This window comes from Cervus canadensis, chromosome 18 (assembly GCF_019320065.1).
Source record: "Cervus canadensis isolate Bull #8, Minnesota chromosome 18, ASM1932006v1, whole genome shotgun sequence".
Lineage (NCBI taxonomy): Eukaryota > Metazoa > Chordata > Mammalia > Artiodactyla > Cervidae > Cervus > Cervus canadensis.
In genome coordinates this window covers 28,316,940-28,325,556 of record NC_057403.1, presented here as the reverse complement: position 1 = coordinate 28,325,556, position 8,617 = coordinate 28,316,940, and the positions used below count along the sequence as shown (strand labels likewise).

General features: G+C 37.5%; 1 non-coding gene across 1 annotated transcript; it reads left to right on the top strand.

The window, feature by feature from the left end:
• Positions 1–294: 294 nt before the first annotated feature.
• Positions 295–401, top strand: LOC122421885. The gene has a single exon (XR_006263686.1). It is a non-coding gene; the product is annotated as a U6 spliceosomal RNA (small nuclear RNA).
• Positions 402–8,617: the final 8,216 nt, after the last annotated feature.

Here is an 8,617-nt window from a genome sequence, read left to right as displayed (position 1 = left end):
TTGCCTTTAAGAATAAAGGTGAGTAAAAATAAATAATTTTTTTAAAAGAATAAAGGTGAGCAGTAGAGAAAACTCCATTTACAGCAATAACAAAAATAAAATACTTAGGAATAGATTAAACAAGAAATAGGTAAAGCCTATATAAAGAAATTTATAAATACTCCTGAAAGATGTAAAAGGAGACTAGAACAGATGGAAAGATATTCTTTCTAGCAATATCCCTTGTTCTTGGAAAAGATGGATAAATTCATAAAGATGTCAGTTCTCTCCTAAGTTAATTTAAAATTAAATGCAGTGCTCGCATCGGCAGCACATATACTAAAATTGGAACGATACAGAGAAGATTAGCATGGCCCCTGCACAAGGATGACATGCAAATTCGTGAAGCGTTCCATATTTTAAAAAAATAATAATAATAAAATAAATAAATAAATAAAATTAAATGCAGTCTCAGTTTTACAAAACCAACAAGATTTTTTTTATGGAACTAAGCAAGATGACACTAAACTTGATATGAAAAAAATAAAAATGCAAAAAGATTACAAAAATACTAAAAAAAAATGCTATAGGTAGAAAAGGATTTTCAAGACAGTGAAAATATTCTATATGATACAATAATAAAGAATACAGTATGTACACTGCATCCAAACTTATAGACTATGCAACACCAAGAGTGAACCCTAATGTAAACTGTGGACTTTGGTTGATTATAACGTGTCAGTGTAGATTCATGAATTATAACAAATATTCAGCTTCTCAGGTGAGGGATGCTGGTAATAAAGCAGACTGTACAAGTGTGAGACCAGGGGATATAAAGGAAATCTCCACACTTCCTCTCCACTTTGCTGTGAACCTAAAACTGCTCTTTAAAAAACAATGAAGTCTTTAAACATGTAGAGAGAGAGAAAGAAAAAAAAAGAAAGAGAAGGAAGCAAGGAGGAACAAAATGCTACAAGAAGGATTAGTCTTGTTGTTGGTCTTCCCTGGTGGCTCAGTGGTAAAGAATCCACCTGCTAATGCAGGAGACACAGGATCAATCTCTGATTCAGGAAGATCACACATGCTGCAGAGCAACTAAGCCCATGTGCCACAACTACTGAGCTTGTTCTCCAGAGCCCAAGAGCCGCAGTTACTGAAGCCCGCATCCCAGAGCCTATGCTCCACAACAAGAGAAGCCACCGCAGTGAGAAGCCCACGCACTGCAACTAGAGAGTAGCCCCCGCTCGCCACAACTAGCAGAAAGCTTATGCAGCAATGAAGACCCAGCACTGCCAAAGATAAATTAATTAATTAAAAACTTTTAAAAATACATACTATAAAAATTAAAACAGTATGGAACATATGAAGAGACAGAGGCAGCATAACAGAATAGAAAGTCTGGAAAGAGATCTAAGTACAATAAAAATTTTTTATATAGTAAGGATTGTATTTCAAGTCACAGGGGAGTAAATAGAGTTTTTAATAAATGGTACTGAGACAACTGATTAACCACTTGTTATTCTTTAGCTGCTAAGTCATGTCCAACTCTTTGGGACCCCATGGACTGCAGCACACCAGGCTTCCCTATACTTACCTTAAAAATAGTTATGATAAAAAAAAAATAGTTATGATAATGCTGACTCTTAGGTCAGGGTCATGGTGTAAATTCCATCACACCTTCCTACCTCTCAGAGTTTGCTCAAACTCATGTCCACTGAGTCAGTGATGCTATCTAACCATCTCATCCTCTGCCACCTCCTTCTCCTCTTGCCCTCATTCTTTCCCAGCATCAGGATCTTTTCCAAATAGTTGGCTCTTCCCATCAGGTGACCAAAGTACTAGAGTTTCAGCTGCAGCTTCAGTCCTTCCAATGAATATTCAGGGTTGATTTCCTTTAGGATTGACTGGTTTGATCTCCTTGCTGTCCAAGGGACTCACAAGAGTCTTTTCCAACTCCACAGTTCAAAAGCATCAATTCTTTGGTTCCCAGTCTTTTTTATGGTCCAAATCTCACATCCTTTCATGACTACTGGAAAAACCAGAGCTTTGACTAGATGGACCTTTGTCAATAAAGTGATATCTTTGCTTTTTAATACGCTGTCTAGGTTTCTCATAGCTTTTCTTCCAAAGAGCAAGCATCTTTTAATTTCATGGCTGCAATCACTGTCCACAGTGATTTTGGGGGCCCAAAAAAATAAAATCTGTCAGTGTTTCCATTTTTTCCCCACCTATTTTCCATGAAATGATGGGACCTCATGCCATGACCTTAGTTTTTTTTAATTAACCACTTAGGAAAAATTAAATTAGATCTATGCCCTACACAATACACAAGAATAAACTCTGAACTAATCAGGCATCTAAATATAAAAGTGAAACCTTGCAGGTACTAGAAAATATGAAGGTGAATTTTGCTTGAACTTGAGTTTAGGAAAAGGCTTTCTAACTATGGCCCCAAATTCAGAATCCATGGAAGAAAAGAAATTGATAAATTTGACTACATAATGAAAATTTTTAAAAACTACTGTGTAGTTTTATCATCAAGAAAATCAAGAAAACAAAGTAGGTTAGAGGTAAGAACACTTGAAATATATCACAGATAAAGGAACAATATTCTTAATATATAAAGGACTCTTACAGATGAGGAAAATAACATCAATCCTTCTAAATTCCCCCAAAAAAATTAAAGAAGAAGGAACACTTTGTAATTCTAAAAAAAGACACCATAAGAAAACTACCAACCAATATCCCTTATGTGTATTGACACAAAAATCCTCAACAAAATATAGTAAACTGAATCCAGCAGTATATTAAAAGAATTATACAAGTGGATTATGTGAATTATAAGAAAGAATTATGACCAAGTAAGGCTTATTCTCAGAATACAGAGATGATTTAACATATGCAAATCAATGTAATACACAGTATTAACAGAATGAAGGAAAAATATACATGACCATCTTGATGCAGAAAAGCATTTGACAAAATTCAACATTCTTTTGTAATAAAAATAGTCAATAAACTAGGGATAAAAGGAATTTTTCTCAAAATAATAAAGGACATATGTGAAAAACCCACAGTTATCATACTCATCAGTGAAAAATTGAAAACTTTTTATCATATCTATCTCAGATAATGAATGCTAACTAAACATATGTGGTAATTATTTTACAAAATATATAAGTCAAATCAATACATGTAAGTACACTTTAGACAGTGATGTATGTCGACTATATCTCAATAAAACTGAAAGAAAGGAACTTCCCTGATGGTACAGTGGTTAAAACTTTGCCTTCCAACACAGGAGGCGCAGGAAAAATCCATGGTCAGGGAGGTAAGATTCCACATGCCTCATGGCCAAAAAAACCAAAATGTAAAGCAGAATATTGTAACAAATTCAATAAAAGCTTTTTAAATGGTCCACATCAAAAAAATTGAAAAAAAAAAAAGAGAATAAATCATTGGTGTCCATCATTACCAGTGCTGCTCAGTACTGTACTCTAGCCAGCAGAAAAAAGGGGTCAAGGGGAGTAACAAAGATTAGAAAGGAAAAAACAAAATCATTATTAATCACAGATAATCTATATTTCACTCAAAAGCATGAATATCAAGAATTTTAGCTTCTAGCTCTATGGCAGTTTATACCATCACTTGACACAGCCCATCACCATTGTTAATTTTAAACTCTATACATGTTCCTTGGGGCTTCCCCAGTGGCTCAGATGATAAGAATTTGCCTACAATGCAGGAGACCTGGGTTCGATGCCTCAGTAGGGAAGATCTCCTGGAGAAGGGAAGTGCAACCCACTCCGGTATTCCTGCCTGGAGAATTCCATGGGCAGAGGAGCCTGGCAGGCTACAGTCCATGTGGTCGCAAAAAGTCAGACACGACTGAGAAGCTAACACTTTCACTTTCACATGTTCGTTGAGCAGGTCCCCAACATTAAACATGGGTTTTTGTTAAAGCACCTGTGTTGCAGTGAAGCATTTCTCAATCACCTGAGACAATGATTAAAAGCAGATTTATGGGCCCCACCTCAGAGTTATGGAATCAAAACATCTACAGTTTAGACCTGGGAATCTTTACTTTTTATTTTCCAAGCGATTCATTTGTACACTAAACCATTAGAGTGGATTTCAAAGGTGTGTTACAATCCTGTTACTACTACTAATTTCTTAGGAATGCTACTAAAAATTGATGTTATAACTCAGTAAGACTCTTCCTTCAAATCCTAATCTATTTCATTTACAAATAGTATATTTTAATCCATCAATTTTGAAATTTCCTTCTTGTTCAGTTAATTGCCCTGGCCCCTCTCATGTTATTACAGCAGAATGTCTGCAAAGCGTATGCTAAAAAAAAAAAAAAAAAAAAATAGTTTCTTACCTCCAAACAGAAAAATTATAATGACCTGGACAACCATGACGGTGTGGTCAGTCACCTAGAGCCAGACATCCTGGAGTATGAAGTGAACTGGGCCATAGGAAGCTTTACCAACAACAAAGCTAGTAGAAATAATTTCAAATCCTAAAAGATGATGTTGAGCTATTTCAAATCCTAAAAGATGATGCTGTTAAAGTGCTGCACTCAGTAGGTCAGCAAATTTGGAAAACTCAGCAGAGGCCACAGGATGGAAAAGGTCAGTTTTATTCCAATCCCAAAGAAAGACAATGCCAAAGAATGTTCAAACTACTGCACAATTGCACTCATTTCACATGTTAGCAAGGTAATGCTCAAAATCCTTCAAGTTAGGCTTCAAGAACTTTCTGATGTACAAGCTAGATTTAGAAAAGGCAGAGGAACCAGAGACTAAATTGCCAACATCTGTTGGACCATAGAGAAAGCAAGTGAATTCCAGACAAACATCTACTTCTGCTTTACTGACTAGGCCAAAGACTTTGACTGTGTGGATCACAACAAACTGTGGAAAATTCTTAAAGAGATGGGAATACCAGACCACACTACCTGTCTCCTGAGAAACCTATATGTAGGTCAAGAAGCAACAGTTACAACCAGACAAATAACAACAGACTAGTTCAAAATGGGAAAGGAGTACGTCAAGGCTGTATATTGTCACCCTGCTTATTTAACTTATATGCAGAGTACATCATAAGAAACGCTGGGCTGGATGAAGCACAAGCTGGAATCAAGATTGCTGGGAGAAATAACAATCTCAGATATGCAGATGATACCACTCTAATGGCAGAAAACCAAAGAACCTCTTGATGACAGTGAAAGAGGCGAGTGAGAAAGCTGGCTTAAAACTCAACATTCAAAGAACTAAGATCATGATGGCATCCAGTTCCACCACTTCATAGAACAGGAAAAAGTGGAAACAGTGACAGATTTTATATTCTTGGGCTCCAAAATCACTGCAGATGGTGACTGCAGTCATGAAATAAAAAGAAAAAGACACTTGTTCCTTTAAAGGAAAGCTATGACAAACCTAGACAGCATATTAAAAAGTAGAGACATCACTTTATACACAAAGGGCTGTATGGTCAAAGCTATGGTTTTTCCAGTAGTCATGTATGGTTGTGAGAGTTGGACCATAAAGAAGGCTGAGCACCAAAGAACTGATGCTTTCGAACTGTGGTGCTGGAGAAGACTTATGAGTCCCTTGGATAGCAAGGAGATCAAACCAGTCAATCCTAAGGGAGATCAACCCTGAATATTCATTGGAAGAACTGATGCTGAAGGTGAAGCTCCTGGCCACCTGATGTGAAGAGCCAGTTCATTGGAAAAGATCCTGGTGCTGGGAAAGATCGAGGGCAGGAGGAGAAGGGGGCGACACAGGATGAGGTGCCAATCACCGACCAATCACCGATGGCATCACCGACTCAACAGACAAGAGTCTGAGCAAACTCCAGTAGACAGTGAAGGACACGGAAGCCTGGCATACCGCAGTCCATAGGGTCACAAAGAGTCAGACACAACTTAGCAACTAAACAAAAACAACCTCAAAACATACAAAAAATAGAGTATGCAATGTGGTTTTTTGTGTTTTCTAATAATAAAATGTTAGGTAGTTAGAATAGGAAAAAGGAGTCCAAAATTGCAGTGGCTAAAAGACAAAGAAGGGAAAAGCCCTCAAAAATAGAACAAAGGAAGGTCTGAGGACCAGAGTGAGGACCTCAGGTAAAACAAACAGCTCTCCTGGGTAATCCAATTTACATATGGCAGACTCAGTGGGAGGAGAAAAAACATATAAAAAGAGGAGCCAAAATTAAGTTGGGGGCTTCTCTTCGCATCTTTTGGGTCGGCCCGCCCTCAAGCCTCAAGGATGTATTTTCGTTTGCTTTCTAAATAAAACTGAGCTGTAACACAGAGCTGTAACACTGGTCCCTCTGAGGAAATTACACAGGGCCGTAACACCAATTTGTCCGTCGCTTCAAATTTTTACTGCAGCGAGACAAAACCGAGGAAATTACAAATTCTCCCGACAATAACATAACAAAAAGAAATTCCAACGAGCAGTATAGTTTTAGTAGAAAGGCAATTTAATATTATCTCTTATTCAATAAGTGAAATATTTTAGCTCATCCCAACAGTAAAGTGAAGGTTGCCCTTCAAAAACCACAATATAGTTAAAACTACTTGCTGCTAATCCTAACATCTGGCCTAGGTTAGGGATCAATTCCCAGTTTAAACATACAGTCAGATAATGAATAAAGAGATTCAGAAAGCATAGGCTGTGTGATAGAATTTACACCATGACCCTGAGCCAGGAGGCAGCATTATCATAACTATTTTTAAGAATTACAACATACAGCTCATTATGTGTCAGTAACATTACAATTTACAAAATAGCTAACAATGGATTTAGCATTTGACTATATAGTAAATAGAATCATCATCCCTACAGATAAGGATGTAATTTTACTGTATATGAAAGGAAAATACACATTGCTGATGAGACTCATATCCCATTGCTCCCCTACACTTGTGCCAGCTGAAGTGAAGAGCCATTCTCCAAAGAGACAAGACAGACAGACAGACACACACACACACACACAGTCTCTCCCCACCCCACCCGCCTCTCCCCTGTGCTTTTACAGCCAGGATAAATGTAGCTACATTGTTGAAATACCATCAGTCCTTCAAAGTTCACCTCCAATGCTCCATTGTCCACAACCTCTCAAACAGGATTCTTTCCCTGATGGGGAAACTCTCTGGCATTCTCTTTACTCCATCCTGTATCTTGAGCTCCTGAGGGCAGAGGCTAGATTTTACTACATCCTGGATCAGCCCTCACCTGCCCCACTCCACCCCCAACCCCTCCATGCCTTGCAAAAAGAGTCTCTATAAATCACTATCGGTGACTCTTTAGATTAATCTGCCAATTCATCAGTTTAGTTTGGTTGTTCTACCCAAATATAATTCACACTTTAATGCATGCTAAAGAATAAAGAGCCAGTTGAGAGACTACATTTGGGTTTTTTACCTGAAAGCAAGCACAATAGTAACTTAAACTTAGAGAAATAAATCCACAGCCCAAAGTCATGCTGTTCTATTATATGCACTACAAGCCTAAGCTGTTGCCTTCCAGTACAGTACCTGCCAACACTTCCAAATGGGCCCTTATTTGTTTAGAGGGAAGGCCACACAGACATCCTATTGGAAATCACCAGGCCTTCTCTATGGGGCAGGGGTGGGGGGGTTGGGGGGGGAGGGTGCGGGTGGTAAAATTTCTGAGCCACCCATCAATGGCTTGGTATTTAAATGATAAAGAAACAAAGAACATTTAACAATCAAGACTGCAGCATTCCACAAGAAGTGACCAAAACTTCGGTCGTGGGAATATCAAACAAAACTAAGCCATTTTAAAAGAAAGTAGAAATAAGGAATAATGAAACCAACAAGAATAAAACACTAAGAGCAAAATAAATTTATACATAAGACAACTATTTTTCAAAATTCTTGCTCGGCTTTGGATGTTCTGTTTGCCTCCCAGCTACAAACACATTCTTCACACATGCTGGGAATGCTGCGGAAAACTAGTCAGCATTCAGAGGCTTAATCCACAGTCCCAGTGCAGCGCCTGTGGGCTTAATAGTCAGACAGCCATTTGTCCTCAGGAGAGGTTAGGGGTTAAAATGCAAATATGCAAACAACTGAGTTCTTTCCCTAAGATAGCTGGAAAAAGCATGATCCCTATTGCTATTTCTTTTTTAAGGGAAAAAAGCTTGCAGTCTCAGGGATGTGTTTAAATACCTTAGTATAATACAATTTTGAAGGAGAAAACAATAGATAGGAATAAACACCCTTGTCCTGGATAAAATCTATACTCTGGAGAAAAGGTTGACATATGTGTGACAGTTGATTTACCAGAATCACTAAAGATTTTGATTTATCAATCAGTGCCTTGGGCACTGGATTCTCCCCAAGGGAAAATTAACAATTCCAACTAAACTAATATATTCTATTATGAACTAAAATGAATGCAAGAATCAATCCTGTCACTTTGTACAACATCCAATTACGATAAAAGTATGTCTATCCTTTGGGGGATACCTAAAATTAAAAGTTATTTAATGAAAGAAATAATATATTAAATAATCATAATTGAAGCCAATTGACATTTTTAAAGGATGGCTTTGACATGCTTTAAAGGAGATGAGCGAATCTCAGAAATGTAAT